Source organism: Symphalangus syndactylus, chromosome 14, assembly GCF_028878055.3.
Source record: "Symphalangus syndactylus isolate Jambi chromosome 14, NHGRI_mSymSyn1-v2.1_pri, whole genome shotgun sequence".
Classification (NCBI taxonomy): Eukaryota; Metazoa; Chordata; class Mammalia; order Primates; family Hylobatidae; genus Symphalangus; species Symphalangus syndactylus.
The window spans coordinates 22132309-22158432 of NC_072436.2; the positions used below are offsets into that span (position 1 = coordinate 22132309).

Consider the following 26124-nt stretch of genomic DNA (forward strand, 5'->3'; position numbering starts at 1 on the left):
ATATTTGCTTTTGTTGCCCATATTTTTGAGGTTTTATCCAAAAAAAAATCCAAGGGAAATGAAATCAGTATATAGAAGAGATATTTGTACCTCATGTTTATTGCAGCATTATTCACAATAGCCAAGATATGGAATCAACCTAAATTTCCATCAATGGATGAATGCATGTAGAAACTGTGGTATATATATATATACACAATATATTATATATAGCCATAAAGAAGATGAAATCCTGTCATTTGAGACAACATGGATGAACCCGGAAGAAGATACGTTAAGTAAAATAAACTAGGCACAGAAAGACAAATACCTCATGATCTCACTCATGTAGACTCTAAAACGTTGTTCTCATAGAAGTAGAGAGTGTAATTGTGATTAACAGACAATAGGGAGAGGAGGGGTGATGGAGAGAGAATGGTCAATGGGTCCAAAACTTCAGTTACATAGGAGAAATAAGTTCTGGTGTTCTATTGCATAGTAGAATGACTAGAGTTAACAATAATGCATTGTATATTTCAAAATAGCTAGAAAAGAGAATTTTGAATGTTCTCACCACAAGGAAATGATAACTGTTTAAGGTGATAGATATGTTAATTACCCTGATTCAATCAACACAATGTATACACCTATTGAAACATCACATTCTACCCCATAATTATATACAATTACTATGTGCCAACCATAAATTGAAAAAATAGAAACAAAAGAAAAAAATTGCTTTTCATTGAATCAAATTTTAAATCAATGTAATCACTAGTCTCCAAATGATCTAGCCTCAAAACTGTTTTTTTTGGTTCAGTCAGCGATAGTGAAAAATCATATACTTTCTAAGAAATAAGATTTGTCATAGTTTTAGTTTCCTAGGGCTGCCATGCAAAGTACCAAAACTTGGATGACTTAGAACAACAGAACTCTATTATCTAAAAGGTCTAATATCCAGCATCTATAAGGAACTTGAACAAATTTACAAGAAAAAAAAACATTAAAAAGTGGGCAAAGGATATGAACAGACATTTCTCAAAAGAAGACACGCATGTGGCCAAGAAGCACATGAAGAAAGGCTCAATATCACTGATCATTAGAGAAACACAAATCAAAACCACAAGGAGATACCATCTCACACCAGTCAGAATGGCTATGATTAAAATTTCATAAAATAACAAATGCTGGCAAGGTTGCAGCGAAAAGGAACACTTACACATTGTTGGTGGGAGTGTAGATTAGTTAAACCGTTGTGGAAAGCAGTATGGTGATTCCTCAAAGAGCTAAAAGCAGAACTACCATTCGACCCAGCAATCCCATTACCAGGTATATACACAGAGGAATATAAATAATTCTGTCATAAAGACACATGCATGTGAATGTTCACTGCAGCATTATTCACAATAACAAAGACATGGAATCAAACTCAATGCCCATCAATGACAGATTGGATAAAGAAAATGTGGTACACAAACACCACGGGATACTATGCGGCCATAAAAAAGAATGAGATCATGGCTTTTGCAGGAACATGGATGGAGCTGGAGGCTATTATCCTTATCAGACTCACGCAGGAACAGAAAACCAAATACCGCACATTCTCACTTATAAGTGGGAGCTAAATGATAAGAACTTATGAACACAAAGAAGGGAACAACAGACACTGGGGTCTACTTGATGGGGGACGGTGGGAGGAGAGAGGAGCAGAAAAGATAACTATTAGGTATTGGGCTTGAGGGGGGAGGATGGGAGGAGGGAAAGGAGCAGAAACAATAACTATTGGGTATTGGGCTCAATACCTGGATGATGAAATAATCTGGACAACAAATTTCCATGACAAGAGTTTACCTTTGTAAAAAACCTTCAAATATATCTCCAAACCTAAAATAAAAGTTAAAAAAAATTAAAACACTTTTTCAAAAAAGTAAAGGTAAAAAGAACTGTATTGTCTCCCAGTTCTGGAGGCCAGAAGTCTGAGATCAAGGTGTTGGCAGGCTTGGTTCCTTCTGAGGCTGTGAGGGAGGAAGTGTTCCCTGCCTCTCCCCTTGCTTCTGGCAGCTTGCTGGCAGTCTTGGGTGCACATCGGCTTCTACTGCGTTACCCCTATCCCGCCTTTACCTTCACACGGTGCTCTCCCTGTGTGCCTGAGTGTCCGTGTCCAAATTTCTCCCCCGCTTTTTCTGAGACAGGATCTTACTCTGTTGCCCAGGCTGGAGTGCAGTGGCACAAGCACAGCTCATTGCATCCCCCACCTCCCAGTCTCAAGCAATCTGCCTGCCTCTGCCTCCCAAGTAGCTGGAACTACAGGTGCCTGCCACAATGCCCAGCTAATTTTTTAATTTTTTTGTAGAGATGGGATTTCACTATGTCGCCCACGCTGGTCTCAGACTCCTGGTTTCAAACTTCTGGTCTCAAACTCCTGGCCTCAAGCTAGCCTTCCACCTCAAGTGATCCTTCCGCCTCAGCCTCCCAGAGTGCTGGGATTACAGATGGGAGCCACCACACCCAGCCTTTCTCTTTTTCATTAGGACACCTGTCATATTGGATTAGGGACCCACTCTACTCCAGTATGACATCATCTCAACTAATTACATCTGCAACCACCCTGTTTCTAAATAAGGTCACATTCTAAGGTGATGGGAGCTAGGACTTCAACGAATGAATTTTTGCAGAGACACAATGAAACCCATAAGAGGCACCCTTCTATAAAAGAGCCAAAGGAAAAACCTGGAATCACTTTCTGGGATGAAAGAAAGGGTCTGTGAGCTGGCTTTCAGTGAGCACTGAATGCCAGTTAAGAGATAATTCCAGGTTCTCCCAGATAAGTCATTGAGCCTCTTGGGGTTTTCTGAAAGTAACAGAACCTGCCCTATCATCTTCTAACAACTGTTTGGAGTAATATGTGGGTTTCACAATGTGAGTGATGCTCAGCAGTAAATTATAACACTCCTTGAAGAGAGAAACTATCTCATGAAGGTACTTTCCTATGCTCGATGCCCAACCAGGGTACTTAGTTCAACATATTAGTTGAATACATGAATGAATAAGCCAACAGCCAAGAAACGTGCTGACAATTGATCCAGATGTGAATACTCCAAATAAGTAATACACTGTAGCCAGAAAAGTCATCAATTACATACCTGTGATATTTTGAGGGGAGAGGAGAATGAAAGCATGACCTTTATACAACCTACCACCCCAGCCATCATATAACAAACACAGAACTCCAGGCAAAAGGAAAAGAAACAGTTACTCCATCTGTCTGAACTTTCCTTAAGCATTACGTTTTATAATTCTTCTCGATGACTTAGACAGCAGATTTCACCATCTTTCATACTTTAAGCTATCTTAGGGTTTTTGTTAGTCACAAGTATATTTTATGAAGCAGCCATTTGAAAATGTGTGTTTCTCATGTTATCTTTTTCTTTTAAACACTTGTGAAGATTAATTACCATACATGTGCTCCAACAGCCTCCTTTCTTCACTTAGTAGCATTTCTTGAAATTATTTTCTTATCTACACATATACAGCTACCTTTCCATTTTCAGTAGTTGTATAGCATTTCAGTGAATGAATGTACCACAATTCATTTAACAGATGTCCTATCAGTGAATATTTATGTTAGTTCCCAATATAATCAATATCTTCAAATATTTTTCCTTGCAGTCTTGTCAAATAATTTCTGCAGTTATAACTGAGAAGTGTTATTTATTTATTTATTTTGAGACAGAGTTTCATTCTTGTTGCCCAGGCTGGAGTGCAATGGTACGGTCTCGGCTCACTGCAACCTCCGCCTCCCAGGTTCAAGCGATTCTCCTGCCTCAGCCTCCCAAGTAGGTGGGATTACAGGCACTTGCCACCCTGCCCGTATAATTTTTTTGTATTTTTAGTAGAGATGGGGTTTCACCATATTGGCCAGGCTGGTCTCGAACTCCTGACCTCAGGAGATCCACCCGCCTTGGCCTCCCAAAGTGCTGAGATTACAGGCGTGAGCCACCGTGCCCGGCCAAGAAGTGTAATTTAATGTAACCTGGGAGTGAATTGTTGGGCCAAATTTTATTACTAGATTCCCATTCATTCTTTCTTTCCACAAATATTTAGTGACCATGGACTATGGGCTACGTATTGTTCTACAGTGTTGAATGTGGTAGGCACTGATTCTGCCTTCATGGAGCAGACATCTGAGCAGGGAAGACAAAAAAATAGAACAGTAAATGTATAAATAAGCAAGATAATTTTCCAGAAGAGTAGTGCTTTTGAGTAAATAAATGGGGTAGTTTGATAAAGATCAACTAGTAGGTGGGAGGAGGAGGATTGTATCGATCAGGGTTTAACCAGGAAAGCAGAACTAGTAGGAGATATATATTAAGAGGTTTATTGCATGGAATTGACTTAATCAGTTGTGGGACCTGCCTAGGTAACTTCAAAATCCACAGGGCAGGCTGGCACTTTAGGAATGGATTGAAGCTGCTGTTCACAGTTGGAATTTCTTCTTCTTCAGGGAAGCCTTGGTTCTGCTTTTAAATCCCTTCAACCGATTGAAACAGGCCCACTGAGATGATCTAGCATAATCATCCTTTTTTCAAGTCAACTGATTATGGACTTCAATCACATCTACAAAAGATCTTCACAGCAAAGCCTAGACTCGTGTTTGTTTGAGAACTGGAGACTGTAGCTTAGCCAAGTTGACACATCAAAAAAACCATCACAGTGTTCCAGATGGGGTGGTCAAAAAAAAAGTGACATTGAACAGAAAGTTGAAGAATGAGAGAAGGCAGGCAGAGGGAGAAACAAGTACATAGGCCCTAAGATTGGAAAGAGCATGACATGCTTAAAGCACTGCAGGGAGGCCAACGTGCCCAGACTATTACAAACTAGGAGGAAAGAAGGGAAAAAATAAGTGGGAGATATCAAGTCATGTGGGCATTTTAAGTCATAAAAACATGTGTAGATTTTATTCTAACTAATATAGGAAGACATTATAAGTTTTAACCAGCAGAGCAACATAATAGATGTAAGTTTTAAAAGATAAATATCCTTTTGCTGTGCAGGGAGACCAATTAGAAGAATGTCCAGGTGAGAGTGGATTGTGGTTTCACTGGGATGTTGGCGGTAGGGAAGGAGAAAATTGGATAGGTTTGAGAAATACTTGGGGTAAACCAAGGCAGACACTGCTACTTAACTATCAGTATTCATTCTCCCCTTTTTACCTACCCACCGCATCCCCATCTTCATATTCAATATTCAAGATAGAATATTCCCTACTGCAATATTCTTTATCCCCAGCTATCCATGCTACTGGACTCAACAGTGGAGATGTAAATGGAAGTTGCTAGACAGGCTTCTAGAAGAGCTCTTGTTAAGAATGGACTCAACTGGCTTGAGTTTTTATCCTTTTGCCCTCCCCCCTTCTTCCTGCCTTAAATAGGAATGCAATTTTGGGTACAGCAATCATTTTGCAACTGTGAAAACAAAAGCAGCACAACTTATGTGCATGCATTTGCATGTATATTTGTGCTGAGACAAGGATAGTTATGTGCATATGCATTGGCACTGAGAAATAAGATGCTTTATAAATGAACTAATTTGCTGGGTCTGGACTTGAGTTATCAGAAGTAAAGATTCCGGAAGTCACTTCTCCTCTCTTGACAAATAGAGCACCCATTTACCTTTTTTCAGGAAGACACAATGAGGCCTTGATGTACAGATGGCTGGTTAAAATACTATGATTCCCTTCATTATGTTCATAACTCCTTTGCTGTATTTGCATCTCTAAAAATCCAGATCAGAATAAACAAACTCCCAGCGTTTTTCTCAACTTTTGGCTCTGGAATCTCTCTCTTAATAATTTCCAGAACAGACAGTAGAAAAAGATGCAGTGGTTCATTCTAGGTCAGCTTCCACAACAACTGACTGATGTTAGCATCAGAATATTTCCACGGATGGTGCCTTTAGAAGAGACAGAAGTGTGTGGGTGTAATGGCATAATCTCCATTCATTCTGAAAGACACTCAACAGTGATGTTTATAATCTGGTCCTTTTGGATTTTCCTTTTTCTTTTTGTGGGGGAGGGCTTGCTGATTCATTTAGTTAGGAAGACACCTCCAGCTTGAAATAATGAAATAAATGTCAAAATGGCCTTGGGAATGACAGGACTGAAGGGTTAATTTGTTATTAAAATAGCGACAGTGGCGCTAAAGAACCGCTTGCTATACCAGATTTTTTTTTTCTCACCGCTCTAGTTGCCCAATTGCTATCTTATTTACAAATAATAGAGTAGGCTGCAGGAAGAGCAAAGGCCCGGTTTTTTTAAAGTGCAAATTCTAGGGCTAAATCTCACACCAATAAATCAGAAACTTTAGGGATAGAACTTAGGAACCTATGTGATTGCTATGTGTGTATGATTCTAATATTATTAGAATAACCTATGTCTCCTTCTCACTCCTAAGAATCCTTAATATTATGATTTCTCCTAGAAGCAAATAAGAACAAGGCATAAAGAATATTCCAAAGGCAAAGTCTGTTGAAATTGGCTAGTTCATAGCTCCATGTAAAACCCTATAGGGTTGGGGAACATGTGAAAGAGAAAAAACTACCAGACCTGCCCTCATTTGCTGGGGAAATGAAGTCTATTTATATGGTAAACTGTTGCAGGAGCAACCCAGGGTAAATGCATTGTGAGAAAGAAAATCAGCCATAATGCTGAAGGTATGAAATCAAAAGAATAATCTGAGTTGGGTGGGAACCGCTTCTTGCAAGAAAATTAGTTTGGTTTTGATATTGGGAAATTACATATCTCCATAAGAAATATTGATTTGGAGTCAGTTGTATGTTAGAATTAATTCTTTTCATCCCAGAAACAGAAGCATGAATATGAGGGCATATAGCGTATGTGTAGCATTTTTGAAGGGGAGGACAAAAAGAATCAGCATTTACTAAACTGTGTTGGGGCTTTCCATTTAAAAAAGGAGGTTAGATTCCTCCTTCATACCACTTACAAAAATGAATTCTAGATGTATTAAATACCTAAAGATAAAGCACAAGACTATAAAAGCATTAGAAAATATTTTTATAATTCTAAAGCTAAGCCTTTCTGGGCAAGACATAAAACTGAGAAAGTAAAAATGAGAAGATTTGACAGATTTGGCTACACAAAAATAAAAAAAAAAATCTGCACTACAAAAGATACCACAAACAAAGTTAAAACAAACCAGTAGTAGGCTGGGAGAAAATATTTGCAGCAAATATGATAGATAAAGAAATAATATCTAGACTATACAGTTATTGCCAATCAATAAGAAATGGGCAAACATCTCAACAGAAAACAAAATGAGGTAAAGAAAACAGATTACCCAAAAAGAAACAAACCATGAGCAAACATGAAAATATGCTCACCCTTTTTTAAACTCTAAAGAGACAAAAATTATTGTAGCAAATATTTTTCTTTTCCTTCAACTTTTATTTTAAGTTCTGGGGTACATGTGCAGGATGTGCAGGTTTGTTACATAGATAAACATGTGCCATGGTGATTTGCTGCAAGATCAACCCATCACCCAGGTATCAAGGACAGCATCCATTAGCTATTCTTCCTGATGTCTGGCAAATATTTAACAAGTACTGATAATATCCCATGTCAGCAATAAGGGAGGATAAGGAGCACTTTCATACACTGCTGATATGTTTGGAAACACACAAATACAGCCATATGCTACGTAATGATGCTTTGTTCAATGACAGACTGCATATATGAAGGTGATCCCATAAGATTATAATACCTTATTTTTATTGTACCTTTTCAATATTTAGATATGTTTAGAAATACAGATACTTAGCATTGTGTTACAATTGCCTACAGCATGCAGTACAGTAACATGCTGTACAGGTTTGTAGACTAGGAGTAATTTGCTACCCCATATAGCCTAGGTGTGTAGGAGGTTATACCATCTAGGTTGGTGTAAGCGCACTCTATAATGTTTATATAATGACAAAATCTCCTAACAACACATTTTTCAGAACGTGCCTCCTTTGTTAAGCGACACATGACTACATAACTTAAAGCAAGTAGAGGTCACGCAGGCTTTCCATTCTGAACTAGGGTTTACATACGGTTTAACCATTTGAAACTTTATAGGCACCTCTCCTCAACTGTTTACATCACTCTAAGTTTTGCTCACCTTTACCAATAGTAATTCAGATACAACGTTCTCTTCCACTAAAACATACTAGAATTCCACTAGAAAGTAAGTTCCATGTGAGTGGTGATTTTTTTTTTTTTTTTTTTTTTTTTTTTTTTGACAGAGTCTCACTCTGTTACCCCGGCTGGACTGCAGTAGCATGATCATGGTTCACAGCAGCTTTGACCTCTTGGGCTCAGTATCCTCGCGCCTCAGCCTCCTATACAGCTGGAACTACAGGCACTCGCCACCATGCCTGGCTAATTTTTGTATTTTTTGTAGATACAGCGTTTCGCCATGTTGCCCAAGCTGGTCTCAAACTCCTGGACTCAAGTGATCCACCTGCCTCAACGTGCCAGAGTCCTGAGATTACAGGCATGAGCCACCACACCCAGCCGAGGGATGATTTTTTAAAAACTGATTCTTACTACTGTATTTCTACTTCCTAGAGCAGCACAAGATACATGGTAGAGGTTTAATAAATAGTTTTTAACTATTTATGAATGAACTCAGATGTCCAAGCTGTGAAGACCTAGTTCCAGGGACAGAGTTTCTGGCTATGATAGGCCTCTGGCTAACGTAGGCAGAAAAGAAATTATTAAAAAGACAACAGAGAGTTCTAAGTCTATGAGGAGGAAGAACCTGGATTGGTAATGGCAGGAACCAAGAGAGGCTGAGAAGTGGGAAGAGAGACAGGGTCACGCCCCAGGAATGATGTTATATGCTGCCGCTGGATCCACCAGTTCACACCCAGCTGCCATTGACAGACCCTCAGTGCCACCTCTACGCACGGAATAATTTTTCATCTTCCTGTACCTTTGCACTCCTCTCACTAGGCTTAAAGCATTATGTGGCTGAACTTATACCCTGTTCCCCTGTCCTGGCTTCTGAGGAGTGGGGAGAAGGAATATTTGGCTCATCTCCTAATAATAAGCGTATTGGCCTTTGGAGAAAGGAAGGCTACATACAGCCTGCGAATGTCCACCATAATTACAGTACAATCATAAATTTTGCCTGTCCTTACATTTATGGGTGTAAAAAAACAGGCAGCAGTGTGGAAAATGCTTATACTGTCATATTAAGTTTTTTAAAAGCATGTTACAAAATTAAATAGACATTTGACAACAGCTCTGAATGAAACAGATGCATAAGAAAAAGGATGGGGAAAAAAAATGTACCAAATTCCAAACACGGATAGCGCTAAGATTATAGGTTTATGGGTGATACTTACTTTCTTCTCTTTTTCACAGAAATAATGAATATTTAAATGCATAAATTCTGTTCAATGGCAGGGCCCACTTCTTTCATCTCAGAAATGCCTGTGTATGAGACAAGGTGGAAGGGAAGCTAGAGTGTGTTGATCTTTGGAAGACTGACAAGACTAAAATTCTCCACTTGCTTTTTTTTTTCCACAATTAAAATAATTTAATACATCTTTTTTTTTTTTTACAAAGTTTGTTTCCAGAAGAACTTTTGATGCCAGTAAATCTTCACAATTCCTCCTGTACATTTTAACATTCATGGACTTGTAATGATGATGGTAAAGGCTAGTAGTCTAATAGATATATTTAATCTCATAGTACACAATTAAATAACAGGGGTTAAACAGCAAGCACGCTGCTTGGCCTTAGATCGGAGAGGAGATGAATCAAAATCTCGTTTCCAAATCCCTCTCTCATCAACCTACCGTAACTCAGAGATTTTCAGGGCTATGGCTGGAGGCAGGGTTTTCCTCCTGACCAGAAAAATGGGAAGACGAATTATAAGAAAGCACAGGAAAAACAAATAAATGAGGAATGAGATTCTTATTAGATGACTTCTTGCAGAGAGAGAAGAAGATCAGCAAGGCAGCGTGCCCTCATAATTCAGGCTGCCATCAGCTTAGACATTTCTTGTCCTCATCAGCTCTGTGGAAAGGTCCTGGTCTTGGGAGTTAAATAAACCTGGGAAGGAAAGCCATTTGACCTTGGGCAAGTTACTTCACCCCGTTGACTCTTGGTTTCCTCACTGGAAAAGGAGGGTAGTTATATCTCTTAGGATTATTTAGATTTCTTTTGTTACAAGTATCAGAACTTCACTCAAGCCAACTTCAGCAAAATAAATAAATAAAGGGTGATTTATTATAAGGCAGCTGGAGTGTCTCATGGAACTGAAGAACAACAGGAACCAGGAACAGGAAAGCCATCAGGAGACCAGGAAGAATGACTTCTCCTTATTCTTTTCTTCTTCTCTCTCTCTCCAGTGTTTTCATTCCTCTTGGGAGGATCCTACCTTCCCACACCCCCCAGATTGGCTTCTCAGCTACTCAAGGGGGGCAGTGGGTAGTAGAGAGGATACCGGTGTAAATTTGGCTGTGAAGGTCATTATTTTAAAATACTTGTTTGAGGACTCATATCGATGACACAAAGCTTCTTCACAATTGTTGCTCGTATCGAATGAATTACTACAAATCATACAGCTTCTGCAGCCTGTGTTTGCTGGAACAAAAAGCCTGCCTCTACTTCAAGTGCCCAGAAAAGCCACACCATGTTCTTTGCTGCATCCAATTAAACTGCTGGCCTAGAAATGAATTTGCCTGCCTCTTCTGGAAGCTGCTTTGTCCAGCCACAAGCTTGTTTTGTTGGCTTATAAAATTCAACAGCTGGTAAGGAATGGGGGTTGTGGACGGGAAAGCCTATTATTATTTCGTTGGTTTTTTTAAACTTTCACAGTAGTGGGAAAAAAAATGTTCATGACAAGTACTACTGTCTTGTGAATTTGTCTATCCCTTTGTTTATGTGCATGATTAGAAAAAGGACGGGAGCAGGGAGTGAGGGTAGGAGGGTTAAGGGGAGAAAGGGAGAAAGAAAGCATGAGAGATAGAAGAGCCAGAAAAACACAACAAGTATAATTGTAGTCTTACCACTACTGATGAATTCTATCATCTGAGTTAGGACAAAAATCAATGGAATACAAAAATCTCACTTTTCATAACTGTAAAGAAGAAGGTTATTATGCCATCAAAGGGTTAACGGATACAGCTTCCGTCAATAGAGAGGCTGGCATTTTCCAAGCTCGCTCCTGGAAGAGATACTCTGATTGGGCCGGCTTGAGCAAGCTGCCCCTTTTTAAGCCAATCATCGGTGACTGAGGGTGAGGTCATATCATACAAAATGGCTTCCAGGGTCCACTATTCTTGATAAGGGCACAAAGACAGGATCATGGGATGCTGGGGCTGTACCACAAAAAATACCCACTACACAATCTCAAGAGGTGATGCGAAGACTACATGTATGTTAAAATCCAAGCGTTGTGTTCAAGACAAAAGCAAAACAAGTGTCTGTTTCCTTTCCTGAAGCATAACTCTGTTTCCTGGTTGCTCAGATTGAGGTACCCATTCCGGTTACTCTTGGCTCTGCTGATGTCTATACCAGAGACATGGTAAATTGATAAATGCTTCCAATAATCTGAAGAACCTGTTTCCTGAAGGAAGTGATTAACTGTCACAAGTATCTTTCATTTATCTTTTTGTTGCGAGAAAAATCTCAGTCTTAATAATATACTAGGTCCATGTAGAGGCAAAGCACAATCTCACAGATTACCTCATTAATCCTCACAGTAGTCCTGCAGAAAGACAGACGTTATTATCCTCATTTTGCAAACCTGTTCACTGAGCTCGGAGAGGTTAAATAACTTGTTCAAGGTGACCTGGGTTATGGATGCAATTTAAATTAAATCATCTAATCCCTAGCTCAATGTCATCTTCATTGTACAAGGCAAGGTCTTTTATTTCAGTAGAATTCGGTGCTTGAAGCAAGGCTTGGAAAGATTGGTTCATTCTACGACTGTCAAGCACAAACCAGGCTTGAAAAGGCACAGTAAAGATATAGTATTATAATTATTAAAATAAGACTTGAAGGGGTCTGGATAAGAAAATACAGATTTTTAAATGTTTTCTTCATTATTTTGTATATTTTCTAATTTTTAAAAAATGATCAGGCATTACTTTTTAATTTGCTAACTAAAGGTTTAAAAATTACTTTTAAAACACACAAGTAATGCATGAATGTGTTCTTCTAACAATTCTAAAATTTAGAATTATAAAGTACTGTAATCTTAAAGTCCCTTTTCAGTTTCCTCTCCCCCAATCTCATTTCTTTCCCCATAAATCACCCATTAAAATCGGAGTGTATGTATATCCTTTTGGACTCCATATGCAAGTACATGCACATATATATTGAGAGCTACCATTTCTATTCAAGTGATATCATATTATCAAATGTATTATTCTGTAACTTGCCTTTTACATTTAATAATATAACTTGGAGAACTTTCTAGGTCATCATAAATTTCACTTATAAAAGGTGATGTTATGCTTCATCATATGACTTTTCCATAATTTCTTTCATCAGTCCATTGATGATGGAAATTGAAGATATTTTTACATTGCTTTTGCCATTACAAACAACTCAGAAATAAACAGTTTTTGTACTTGCATCTTTATAGTGCCAGCACTAGTATTTTCTGAGAATAGATTTTTAGGAATGGAATTTCTGATTCCAGGTATATGGGCATTTATTTGTCATGCATCACTTAATGACAGAGATACATTCAAAAAATGCATCATTAGGTGATTTTGTTACTGTGTGAACATCCAAGAGTGCACTTATACAAACCTAGATGGTATAACCTACTGCACACCTAAACTACATGATATGGCCAATTGCTCCTAGGCTACAAACCTGTACAGCATGTTACTGTACTGAATACTGTAGGCAATTGTAACACAATGCTAAGTATTTGTGTATCTAAACATAGAAAAGGTACAGTAAAATTACAGTATTATAATCTAATGGGACCGCTGTCATATATGTGATTCTTCATTGACAAAAACATTATTATGCAACATGGGACTGTGTGTGCCTCTCCCTGAGATTATAGCTATGTCAGAACAGGCTCAGAATGATCTTATTAATGAATGCAAATTAAAAGAAAGTGGACAGTCAATTTCTGTGTACCCTAGCCCAGATCTACAGATTTTAGAACTGTGTAAGGCTTCACATCAATAGAAAACCAAACCCATGTCCAGTTCTTGGAACTGAGCTTTCAAGAGAGGAAAACTAGGTAGCTCGGAAATGATTCAATCATTCCTCTCAAGGTCTAGTCATTATTACTCAAACTGCCAATCCCTATAATTCTCTAGGGAGAACTGAACTGCCTCAGGTGGGGGGGAATGAATAAATGGTAAAAGGAAAGATGAATAGAAGAATAGATGAATAGAGGGATGGATGGATGGGTGGATGGATGGATGGTTGGGTGGTAGGCAGATGGATGAATAGGTGAATGGATGTAAGATTACAAAGGCTAGAACTAATAGCAATACCTTTCATGAAACTTACATTTTTATTTCTAAAGAATTTGGGGTGCTCACTTTCCTCATTTAATCTTAACATTTTATTGTGAAACATAAAGCACAGAGGGAAAAGTGAAAAAGAAATTCACAGCCACCATAAAGCATACACCCATATAACAACCATCAAGTTCAAGAAACATAACTTTCCAAGACTCTAGCACCTCTTTGCTTACCTCTTCCTAATCACAACCCCATCCTTCCCCCACAAGGGACCATCCACCTTTTATGGTAATAACTTACTTGCCTTTTTATGTCATTTTTACCTACTATTTGTTCATCCTTAAAATCTATAGTTTTATTCAGTCTATACTGTTCTTTACATAAGTGGAATCCTAGAGTATGTCATCAACCTTGTGAATAGCTTACTTCACTCCACATCATATTTGTGAGATTCATCCACATTTTTTTGAAACAGGGTCTCATTCTATCACCCAAGCTGAAGTACAGTGGCATGATCACAGCTCACTGCAACCTCCACCTCCTGGGCTTAAGTGATCCTCCTGCCTCAGCCTCCTAAGTAGCTGGGACTACAGACATCTACCACCACATCCAGCTAATTTTTAAAATTTGTTTGTAGAGACAGAATCTCACTCTGTTGCCCAGGCCGGTCTCAAATTTCTGGGCTCAAACAATTCTGTCTTAGCCTCCTAAAGTGCTAGAATTTACAGGTGAGAGCCACCACACCCAGCTGATCCCCATTTTTTATGTAGCTATAATTTATTAATTTTTGCAATAGAAACTTTTATTGTATGCTATATTGCAATGCATTTATCCATGCTGTGGTTGATGGATATTTGTATTGTTTTCTCTTCAGGGTTATCATGAATGATACTGCTTTGAAATTATTGTATATAACTGCATGCACTTATTTATGTTAGCTATATGTCTAGGAGAGAAATTCCTGGGTCATAGTGTATATGAATCTTCAGCTTCAGTAAAAACTACCAAACCATTTTCCAAAGTGACTATAACCAATTTATCCTGTAGCCAGCAGTGTGTAAGAGTTCCAGTTACCCAAGTTCCTCCTCACTGCTTGATTTTAATGTTAGCCATTCTGGTGGGTGTGTACGGTTACCTCACTGTGTTTTTAACATTCGGTTCAATCAGGCTGGTGGGAAAAATATTAGAGATAGTGTAGAGATAGACACAAATCTTCTTGGAAGGCCGAGAAGTTTGCATAACTTCTATAATAGATCTGGCTGAAGGTGGCCTGGTCCCTTTATCTTTAGTTAAACAAAATTAAAGTAGTAACAAAGGAAGGCAGAGTAGTTTTACCTAGCTAGCTTGTTTACTCATATGATCTTAAGACTAACCTTTATTGTACCACAGGTACTTAAGTGCTTTTTACTCAGGAAGTCCACAGTGTCAATTACTTTTTAATGGTGTTAACTCAAGCCTTTATTAATTAATCTTACCTAATAAATGCGAGTCTCACTAGCTGATCAGGGCCAAGTCGCGACTGTTTACAGGACTCAGCAGGGAGTCTGTAAGCGGCTGAGACACACTCAGCTGGACAGGCAAAGCAGAATATCTGTGTGTCAGTGTACGTTATTCATCCGTCGCTGGGTCAGGGGTCTGCAACGGACAGACCCCCCGCCCCCAGCAGCTGGCGCCCCCATGAGAGGTGCACTGCCACAGTTGGTGCCCTGTGTGGGAAACTGTGATGAGCACTGCCACAACCTCAAGTACCTGGGATTACAGGCATGTGCCACCATGCTGGGCCAGTTTTTTTACTTAGTAGAAACAGGGTTTCACCATGTTGGTCAGGCTGGTCTCCAACTGCTGACCTCAGGTGATCCATACACCTCAGCCTCCCAAAGTGCTGGGATTATAGGTGTGAGCCAGCACTCTCAGCCTGGTTATAGTTTTTCTACATCCTCACCAACACAGGCTGCTGCTAACCTTTTACATTTTGACCATCTTAGTGGTTGTAATTTGTATTTATCTTATGACTAATAATGTTCAGCACCATTCCATGTGCTTCTTGGCCATTAAGATATCTTTTGTGAAGTATGCATTCAAATCTTTTGCTCATTTTTTATTGAGTTTTTGTTATCTTCTTACCATTCCGCTGCAAGAGTTATTTATACATTCTGGACACAAATCATTTGTCATATATGTGTATTGCAAATATTTTATCTGAGTCTGTGGCTTGCTTCTTTGATTCTTAACAGTATCTTTCGAAAAGCAAAGTTTTAAATTCAATGGAGTCCAATTATTATGACTAATTTTTATGACTAGTGCCTTTTTGTGATCTGTATAAGAAATCTTTTCTTCTCCAAAAGCCATGAAGAATTTTCTCCTCTGTTTTTGTCTAATTTTTTTATAATGTTAGCTTTTTCATTTAGATCTAAAATCTATTTTGAGTTCATTTTTATGAATAACGTACAGGTTGAAGTTCACTTTTTGCATATAGATGCCTAGTTACTCCAGGACCATTTGTTGTTACTGATTTTCAACTTTATTAAATGTGTTTAGAAATCAAACACTATATGATTTGCATCATGAAATCTGGTGAGACTTCCTTTATGTTTCAGCATATAGCCAATTTTTATTGTGCTTGAAATTAATAGGTATTCTCCAGCTGTTGGCTGCAATATTCTCTACATGTACTTAGATCAAATTTGTTGATTGCATTATTCAAGTTTTGTGTATTATTGCTGTTTTATATCTACTTATTTTATCAGCCACTGACAAGTGTGATAAAAATCTGTCAATATGACTGTGACTCTATTCATTTCTGCCTTTTTGATTCCATATTACTGGATCTATACAAATTGAGAATTTTTATACCTTCTTGGTAAATTGATCCTTCTGGCATTATGAAATTCCTCTTTATCTCTACCAGTCTTTTTGCGTTAAAAACAGCATTTTTAATCTTAACATAGCTACATCAAATTTCTTTTGGTTAGAGTTTTCATAGTGTATCTTTTTTTTCACCTTTTTATTCTAATCTTTCCACATTCTTGTGTTCTTGATATGTCTCTTGTAACCAACAAGGGTCTTCTTTCATTGCAATTTGTGTCTTTTAATTTGACCATAGAGTCCATTTGCATTTGACATAAATACCGATATGTCTAGGAAGCTTCATTAGATTGCTAGGGCTGCCACAACAAAATACCACAGACCTGACAGCTTAAACAATACATACTTGTTTTCTCATAGTTCTGGAGGCCAGAAGTCCAAATTAAGGAATCAGCTGGGCTGGTTTCTTCTGAGGCATTTCTCCCTGACTTGTAAATGGCTATCTTTTCCCTCTGTCTGCACATGATCTCTGCTCTGTGTCTCTGTATCCTAATATTCTCTTCTTATAGAGAGACCAGTCATTTTGGATCACATTTACCTTAATGATCACATTTAACCTTGATTACTTCTATAAAGGCACTATTTCCAAATAACGGTCACAAATTCTTAGGTATTGGAGGTTAGAATTTCAATATATGAATTTGAGGGAGAGAAGGGGATATAATTCAGTAGTAAGTATGTGATCAAGCAAATAAAACTACCATCTATCATGTGTTTTCTATTTGTTCCATCTGTTCTTTGTTCTTTTTCTGTCTTTTCTCATCTTGTTTCGAATTGATTTCTTTATTATTACATCTTTTCTCTATTAGCATGAAAGTTGTATGTGCATTAACCATTCTTTTAGGGCTACCTGGAAATTATAACATGCATCCTTGGCTTATCAAAGCAGAACATTAATTTGTGTCTTTACCTACTCTCCAGACAAAGACCTTGAAACACTTTAACTCCATTCAGCCCCATTCTTATTTATGTTTAAATTAGCCTACATTTTAAATCTAAATATATTTTAAATCCCACAATGTGTTATTATTATTGCTTATATAATCAATATCAATTTAAATTCATTCACATCATTGCCTAAAAACAAAAGCTCCTACTTTATTTATCTTTCTTTTTTTAATTGTTCATGAAGTGAAATATTTCATTTGTCTCTTATGCTATCCTTGTGCAACATATAAAAACAGATATGTTCATCCTCTGGTGACGTAAGTGGAAGAACAACTAAAATTCCCAACTCTATAGAGTCCTAAGAGAGGAAACTACAGAAGTCAGAGGAAACTTCAATATCAAGAAGTTTGGAACGAGGTAAATATTATAATACCCCATAAAGACATAACTTCTGCCAAACTGGATGACATCAGTTCATTTCTTTGATGTTTGTTTTGTTGAAGAGCAAACTAGATGGGAAAAAAGCAAAGCTGAGAGAAAAGGATGAGAGAAACATGCAAGGATTGAGAGAGTGTCTATCGAGATGGAAAGAGGAGCTCCACGGAGACCTCCCAAGAGAGTGACCTGGGTGGCATAATAGCAACCAACGTGAGTTGGAACTCAGAAACTGGTAAATGTTTGTCATTCCCAACCATAGGTTCCTGGATTAAAGGAGCCCAGAAAATCACAGCAGAAGCCCAGATATCACACAAGTGACAGCAGAGCAGGCATCCTCCATATTTATGAACTTCCTAGTAATACGATTCAGCTTAGAGCGCTGGAAATATTGTCAGTCCCTGCTCTTGGGCTTGTGAAAACCTGTCTGGAGCTTTGCAACTTGTGAATATTCAGACTCAATTAATGGAAATGAGCTATGTTTTTAGGGTGAAAATATCCTTTCCTTTGCCAGCTCCAAACCATGTGTCTTGCATTTTGAGACGAATCCAGTTGCGATGTTGACAGGTGCAGACTAACTACTCTTTCCACAACAAGCATTCGGAAACATTTTCCTGGTGGTCATGCTGCAAGTCTTGTGTATTAAAACCAGGGCTTCAGGTTTGCTAAGTCAGCACGCTCAACGTAAGATATGTTAGAGACATAACTTCTGAGGTGAAGGGAATGATTGCAAATTTACATCAGAAGCTTTGTCTGCTGGTCCTTAAGATCAGTTGACTAATGATCTTTGCCTCTGGGGTTTTTTCCATGTTCAGAAATAAGGACAAAGAAAAGACCTACTTAAAGATAACTAAAATGAGGAAATTTTCAGAAAATTGACCCTTTTTATATGATTGTTATTATAAATTAACATTCATTCTGCTTGCCATGAGCCAGGCACTCATTATACTTAGCTCTTAGTGTGCATTATATCATCTTATTTAAATCTTACAGCAATCCTACCATATAGACACCACTGTTATTCCCATTGCAATAACTGGCAAGGTTTAGTAGCTTGCCCAAGTCAACTATGTGGAAGTGCCAAAGCCAGGAATCAAATGTGGCTTTCTTACTCTAAAAATGATGTCCTTAACAACTCCAATAAACTACACATTCAAATGAGCTTACCACCAGTATTATATCAACAATCGAGTTAATCACCATTACTATATCTCATCTCACTAAAAACTTGCATATAAACGCATCTGCGCTGGATCTAATCGCCAAATGTCTGGTTCACCAACGTGGTTTGTATCCAGCTTCATGTGCCCTCTGAACTCAGTTGCATATGATAGGCAACAGTAAAAGCCACATTTTCAAAACCATGACACAGCAAAGTTTTCAGGTGTGCTTCATTATCCTCCTTCCTTCTCCTCTAGCTCTGAGTCTTCCGCCTCTCCCAGTTCCATACTTCTTTGCCAGAGGCTGAGTGAACCAGAACAGAGAAGGACAAGTACAAGGAAGAGCATTTAGGAGAATGATCATATCATTTAAACAGGTGCAGCGTGGAAAAAGAATAGAAACATACATAGATCTGCACAAATTGCATGGCAATTCATCTGGGACGTTAGATTTTGTAGCAAATTGATATTTTTTAAATATGTATCTATGTTATCTCTTTTTTTGGCCTTTTCTCCATTTTTAACAGCAAAGCTATTTTATACTTATTGGTTAGGGCATAAGGTTGAGCTTAAAGAAGGAAGCAGAAAAACAAACAATATTTTTCCTGGCTCCAATGTTTTAAAAGCCTATGATGTTAGGAGTCTGGAAAGGATTCTTACCTTAGACAAAATATTTCTTGGAAAACATCTTGAATAAGAGGAAGGCTATGTATGAACCATATAGACAAGAACAAGGAAGTCTCTGTGGTGACATGCTTGGGCCAATGAGGAAGGATCAAACTGGGCGGCAGATGTCTTACCCAATGCCCATATAACCAGATTATATTAAGAGTAGAAAAACCCATGACACGTCCAGTTCCCCTGAATTTAAATACAATGCCAGGGCAGGAAGAAACCTCAAATTAACTGAGATTACATTTTTCCACCCTAGAGAAATAGGAGATTGAAATATAAATCAGACTGAATTTCAAAAATACATTATATGTCGTTTTTCTCATACACTCAAGCTTCTGAACAAAGATTCATACCTATGACAATTTATACAATTGAATGCAAATCAGGAGAGCATTCACAGCTGACTTCCATCCAAAGGGAATCTTGGGAAAGGATAGAAAGGAAGAGGTTACCAGCCACAAGTTTGGAAGATTTCTGGACAGCAAAAGGGACAGGTCATGCTTCATTGCCAGGTCAACTCATATGAAAGGACAATTTGTCTCTTTGTAGACATCCCAGAGCAGGGATGTCAAACAATTTTGAAACACTTCTTTTTGGAAAAAGAGCCAAGAGGTTACATAAAGTTAAAAAACAGGTTTGCAGCCCAAGGCTCAAGACTAACACTGAACGCTCTCCCAATGTATTAGAAATCTTGTTTCCCTGAAAAGGGAGAGCTAAGCCTTTGCCCTGTGGACGTGATGCCATTGGTTGCTTTTCTCTTTGAGAGGAGTTAGATATGCTCCCTTTTTAGCCAACAAAGAAAGGGAGAAATCCGAGGACACATCTATGCTGAATCTAATCACTAAATGTCCGGTCTCACCAACGTGGGTTTGTATCCAACTTCATGTGCACCCTGAACTCAGTTGATGCCTTGGAGACAGGGCAGGGGAATAAAAAGCAAGAGAGGTGCATTCCACAAAAATAAGAGGCTCTTGACCTTTCTATTCAAAGCACACTCCAGGGATCATCAGGAGCAGCACTGCCTGGGAGCTTGTTAGAAATGCTGGATCTCTGGTCCCAACCCCCATCTCCTTAATCCTGGTTTTCATACAAGATCCCTTGGTGATTTGGAAAGCTCATTAAAGGGTGAGAAGCACTTGTCTAGGAAGCCAGCCTCAAGCTTCTGGTAAAAACGAGACTCCTAGCTGTTCCAGCAGGAAGGATTCCTCATTCTGGGAGGTCTTGCAATCGTAAGACTGGCATGGAGAAGATGACAGGCCCTGGAATTAGTCTGCCTGAGTTCAAAGCCTAGCTACTTTATCAGCTCTGGAGTCTTCAGCAACATGCTCTCTGGACCTCAATTTCCTAATCTGTGAAATGAAGACAAAAATGATAATACTAGCTAGGTGTGGTGGCTCATGCCTGTAATCCCAGCACTTTGGGAGGCCAAGGTGGGAGGATCGCTCGAGGTCAGGAGTTCAAGACCAGCCTGGCCAACATGGTAAAACCCCATCTCTACTAAAAATACAAAAATTAGCTGGGTGTGGTGGCATGCACCTATAGTCCCAGCTACTCAGGAGGCTGAGACAGGAGAATTGCTTGAACCTGGGAGGTGGAGGTTGCAGTGAGCCGAAATTGCAGCACTGCACTCCAGCCTGGGTGACAGAATGAGACCCTATCTCAAAAAAAAAAGGGGGGTAATACTGGAATTTAGTTCCCAGGGTTGTCATGAGGATTAGAAGAAAGAAAATACATAAAATATTTAGAATAGTGCCTGGCACAAGGAGCCCTCAATAAAAGTTAGCTATTAGTATTTTTAAGAGAAAATGTCTTATGTTTTGGATTCCTAACAAAAGTGCTGAAACCATCTTGGAGAGTTCTTCCATGTTCTTCCTTCTCAGCTACAGAAAACACAAGGAATGATTTTAACTGCTTCTGACCAGTCTATGCTAAGTGGTGGCGCATGGAGTCAATTCTAGGAAAAAAACAAAAATGGCATAGTCACTGTTTCCCAAACCGTATTCATTCCAAAACTCCTTCAGTCTTTTTTTAAACCATATCCATATACAACCCTTATGTGTTATTTTTATTTAAGTCAATTTACAATGAATTTTGTTCCTTAAGAGACACATCCAAAGCAATACATATTATCTATGAAGTCAGTAGTTTAATGTGATTCTTTTCTAATTCATGTTAAAGTGAAACCATAAATATGAAAATTAAAATGTTCACACATACATAAAAATGTTACTTAGAACTCCAGGAAGTCTCTTCGTTCCTACATTAGCATTTTATTAGCTCTCAGCTGTAATTCCAAATGTTTTGACATCAAATCTCTCCACTCAAGTGATTTGAGCAAAACCTTTGCTTCCAGTTCATGCAGCCCAGCTGAGGACCAGAGCCACCAAGCAATTTGTCCAAGCAACACAGCCAGTGCAGGACAGAAAGATTAGACCACAGCTTTTCTGTAGTAGAGATGGCAAAAGCATCCTTATTCTCCCAACAGCACTGAGACAACAGCTGTGTCTGTGCCCCTATTTCTATTCTCTCTGCTTGGTGACTTTTGTCTTGTTCCTGTAATGATTGAAAGTCCCATTCCTTTCACATCTAATATGATCACTGGATTCATAGAACAGAGCTAAAGAAATGATTTCTAAATGTCTTGCCTTTCCTTTTACAGTTTTCCCACATCGCAGTGGGGGGCAGTTTCTTTTGGGGCCATCAAGTTTTTTCTCACATAACAAATGCAACAGCTTAGGTTTTCCTGCCACCCTACTTTTCACAGAGCCATGTCAAAGAATAAGCCTCGTGGGCCAGATTCCCTGCTCCTCAGTGATTCACAGCTTCTGCAAAAGGAATGAGTAAGCAAGCTCTCACGAGTGACAGCCTCTGGCCCAATTATTTCTTCTCCATGTTTTTTCTCTGTGAATTATCAAGTGACATTCTAGTGATTTTTGACAATGTTAATTAATGTAAAAGGAAGGAAAAGAAATTAACCCAGTCTATCTGCTCTGCTTTATGGCGGGTATGATAATGTTCTAAGACGTTGTGTTATCAACATTCAGTTCCATTTAGTAAATATTTTTGAAGGGCTCCAGACAAGCCACAATTACTAGATGCTGCACAGGTTGCAAGAGTTGGATCTTACAACCCTTACAACAGAGGGATGTGTCTATTCCATAGACTTGCCAAACAAAAAGTTTTCAACTTGTGTTTATCTGAATCATGCATTCTCAAAGGGAGCGATATTACAACCCTACTCAACAAAATCTTATTATTTAGTATTTAATTTCTCGTATCAGGGAGAAATTTAATGTAATTTAATTATTTAACTTATTTTACAATTAAATTAGCTTGTCATGTTACTTTAATTTAATAATTTCAATTTAATTTTTTCTGAGGGGAGGATAATAACAGAAAAAACGGTTGAGAAACACTGCTCTAAATGCAACTATAACTCAAATATACTCCTCCTTTGACCCAGCAATTCCATTACAGGAAAGGGGTCCAGACCCAGACCCCAAGAGAGGGTTCTTGGATCTCCCACAAGAAAGAATTCAGGGCAAGTCTGCAGTGCAAAGTGAAAGCAAGTTTATTAAGAAAGTAAAGGAATAAAAGAATGGCTACTCCATGGACAGAGCAGCCCCAAGGGCTGCTGGTTGCCCATTTTTATGGTTATTTCTTGATGATATGCTAAACAAGGGGTGGATTATTCATGCCTCCCCTTTTTAGACCATATAGGGTAACTTCCTGATGTTGCCATGGTATTTGTAAACTGTCATGGCACTGGTGGGCATGTAGTAGTGAGGATGACCAGAGGTCACTCTTATCACCATTTTGGTTTTGCTGGGTTTTGGCCGGCTTCTTTACTGCAACCTATTTTATCAGCAAAGTTTTTATGACCTGTATTTTGCACTGACCTCCTATCTCATCCTGTGACTTCGAATGCCTTAACTGTCTGGGAATGCAGCCCAGTAGGTTTCAGCCTCATTTTGCCCAGCTCCTATTTAAGATGGAGTTGCTATGGTTCACACACCTCTGACAATTCCACTTCCATTATTTGTCTTAGAGAAAGAGTCCCTGGAAGAAACAAAGTCATTTGTTGCTGACTATATCATCATTTTTAATAGGGAAAACAACCTAAATGTCCATCATTTGGAAATAGTTCAATAAACTACAGTGCATCTATATTATGCACGCCTGTAATCCCAGCACTTTGGGAGGCTGAGGCAGGTGGATCACTTGAAGTCAGGAGTTCAAGACCAGCCTGGCCAACATGATGAAACCTGGTCTCTACTAAAAATACAAAAATTAGCCAGGTGTGGTGGCACACACCTGTAATCCCAACTACTTGGGAGGCTGAGGCAGAAGAATCACTTGAACCCAGGAGGCAGAGGTTGCAGTAAGCTGAGATCATGCCACTGCACTCCAACCTGGGTGACAGAGCCAGACTCCATCTCAAAAATAAATAAATAAATAAAAGGAATGAGGTAAGCTTAGGGAAACTGACATGGAGAGAGAGGCCTCCAAGCCTGATACAGTTGGGCTGCGTCCCCACCCAAATCTCATCTTGAATTATAGCTCCCATAATTCTCACATATTGTGGGAGGGACCCAGTGGGAGATAATTGAATTATGGGGGCAGTTTCCCCTATACTGTTCTCATGGTAGTGAATAAGTCTTATGAGACCTGATGATTTTATAAGGGGTTTCCCCCTTTGCTTGGCTCTTTCATTATTTCTTGTCTGCCACCATGTAAGATGTGCCTTTCACTTTCTACCATGATTGTGAGGCTTCCTCAGCTTTATGGGACTATGAGTCCATTAAACCCCTTTTTCTTTATACATTACCCAGTCTCAGGTATGTCTTTATCAGCAGAGTGAAAATGGACTAATACAAAGTCATATTATGGGTTGGAAAAAGCACTCTGCAGAATATGTGTGCATGATCACTTTTAGATTAAAACGCACACACAACAGATCTATGTATTTCTGTTTGTGCATGCTCTATATGTAAATGCAAAAGAAAGTCAATGGAAGGTTGCCCACAAAAGTGATAAACTCAGACTACCTTTGGGGATAAGGATGAATTTGACAACAGAGAGGTGGTTGAATTGGCAGATGCACTATTTTATTTATTGTTTTCTGTGTGCTTTCTTTCACATTTTGCACAAGAATAAGTCCTGAATGACTCATAGAAATAAGAATAATAAATAAACAAATATTTATAAAAATCAACCCTTCCTCATCTAAAGAAAGGAAGAAAAGATCTCTTCAGCCCTAAAGAAAAGATTTGTCACTTGATTTCTAATAAAATTAGGAAGTCGAAAGCCTCTGTGCTTCACTTGGATTATAGTTTTTGTCTTTTTAATCAAATTATAGAAAAATGACATAAAGCTATGCCAGGTTTAAAAAAAAATTCCTAAGGCTTGAAGTAATCAAAGAAATCAAATAGTCAAGAGAAATGGATTTTACGATCTAAAAATGAAACACTGGTGGGCAAGACCTCTAGAGGATGGTTGGCAACAGATATCAACATGTAAATAAGCATACCTTTCCACAAGCAGTCACAATTCTAGGAATTATACAAGGATGTTCATTACTGAATGCTGTACAATAGAGAAAAACTAGAAATCACCTGAAAGTCCATTAATGTGAGATTAATAAGCAAAATAAGGCAGATCTATATAGAATACTTTGTATTCATTCCCAATGATGATCTATATTTACTGGAATGAAAAGAGATCTACAAGGCATTATTGTATTAAAGAGTGGGTTAGCCCAGGCATGGTGGCTCATGCCTGTAATCCTAGCACTTTGTGGAGCTAGGGCAGAAAGATCACATGAGCCCAGGAGTTCATGACCAGCCTGAGCAATATAGCAAAACCCCCATCTCTACAAATGGTGGTGGTGGTCCCAGCTACTCGGGAGGCTGAGGCAGGAGGATCACTTAAGCCTGGGAAGTCCAGGCTGCAGTGAGCCAAGATTGCACCACTGCACTCCAGCCTGGGAGGCAAAACATTCTTTTACTTGAAGTCTAAATCCAGTTTTGGGGGTACCAGCCCTATCTCCACTTGGCTTTAAGAACACTAGCAGCTAGACTTAGACCACAGGAAGGGTCTTATAGGATTCCTTTTTAAGGAAACTGATTAGTCCAGGAGAAAAATCCTACAGACACTGATATCTGAAAGTCTCCCAGTGAAATGCCAGGTTACTACTTGATTACTTGACAGTGAAGTTCCAAATTGACAGGGTTTTGTCAATTACCCACCAGTGTAGAGTTTGCATTTTAGTGTCTCTCTGGTAAGTGTAAACGAACAGCCTAGGAGAGCTAGACATCGACGTCAGCTTTTACGTAGTTTTGCATTGCTTTGAACTGGTATGTTACAAAGTTGGGTCCCAGCTCTCTTCCAAGCTTTGAATGTCAAAAAAAAAAAAAAATGTTGAGTGTCAGGGGACAGGGTGGGAAACAAACTAAGAGAAAAAATTTCGTGGAAACAAAGACAATGCAGATGGCAAAATGACTTTTTTAACTATAATATCCTCAGAGAAATAGTTATATTATTATACAATGATGGTCTATAAAAAGAGATAATAAGAGAATAAGAAACAGCTCTTGGAAATTAAAAGCATAAT

The 26124-nt window shown here is 38.6% G+C and overlaps 1 long non-coding RNA gene across 1 annotated transcript in view; it reads right to left on the minus strand.

Moving 5' to 3' along the window:
- LOC134732436 (uncharacterized) overlaps window positions 1–15063 on the minus strand; it is a 35288-nt gene extending 20225 nt beyond the window's left edge. Inside the window, exon 1 of the long non-coding RNA XR_010115598.1 lies at window positions 14964–15063. This is a non-coding gene — a long non-coding RNA (uncharacterized lncRNA). The remainder of the gene's footprint in view (window positions 1–14963) is intronic.
- Between the last annotated feature and the right edge of the window lie 11061 nt (window positions 15064–26124).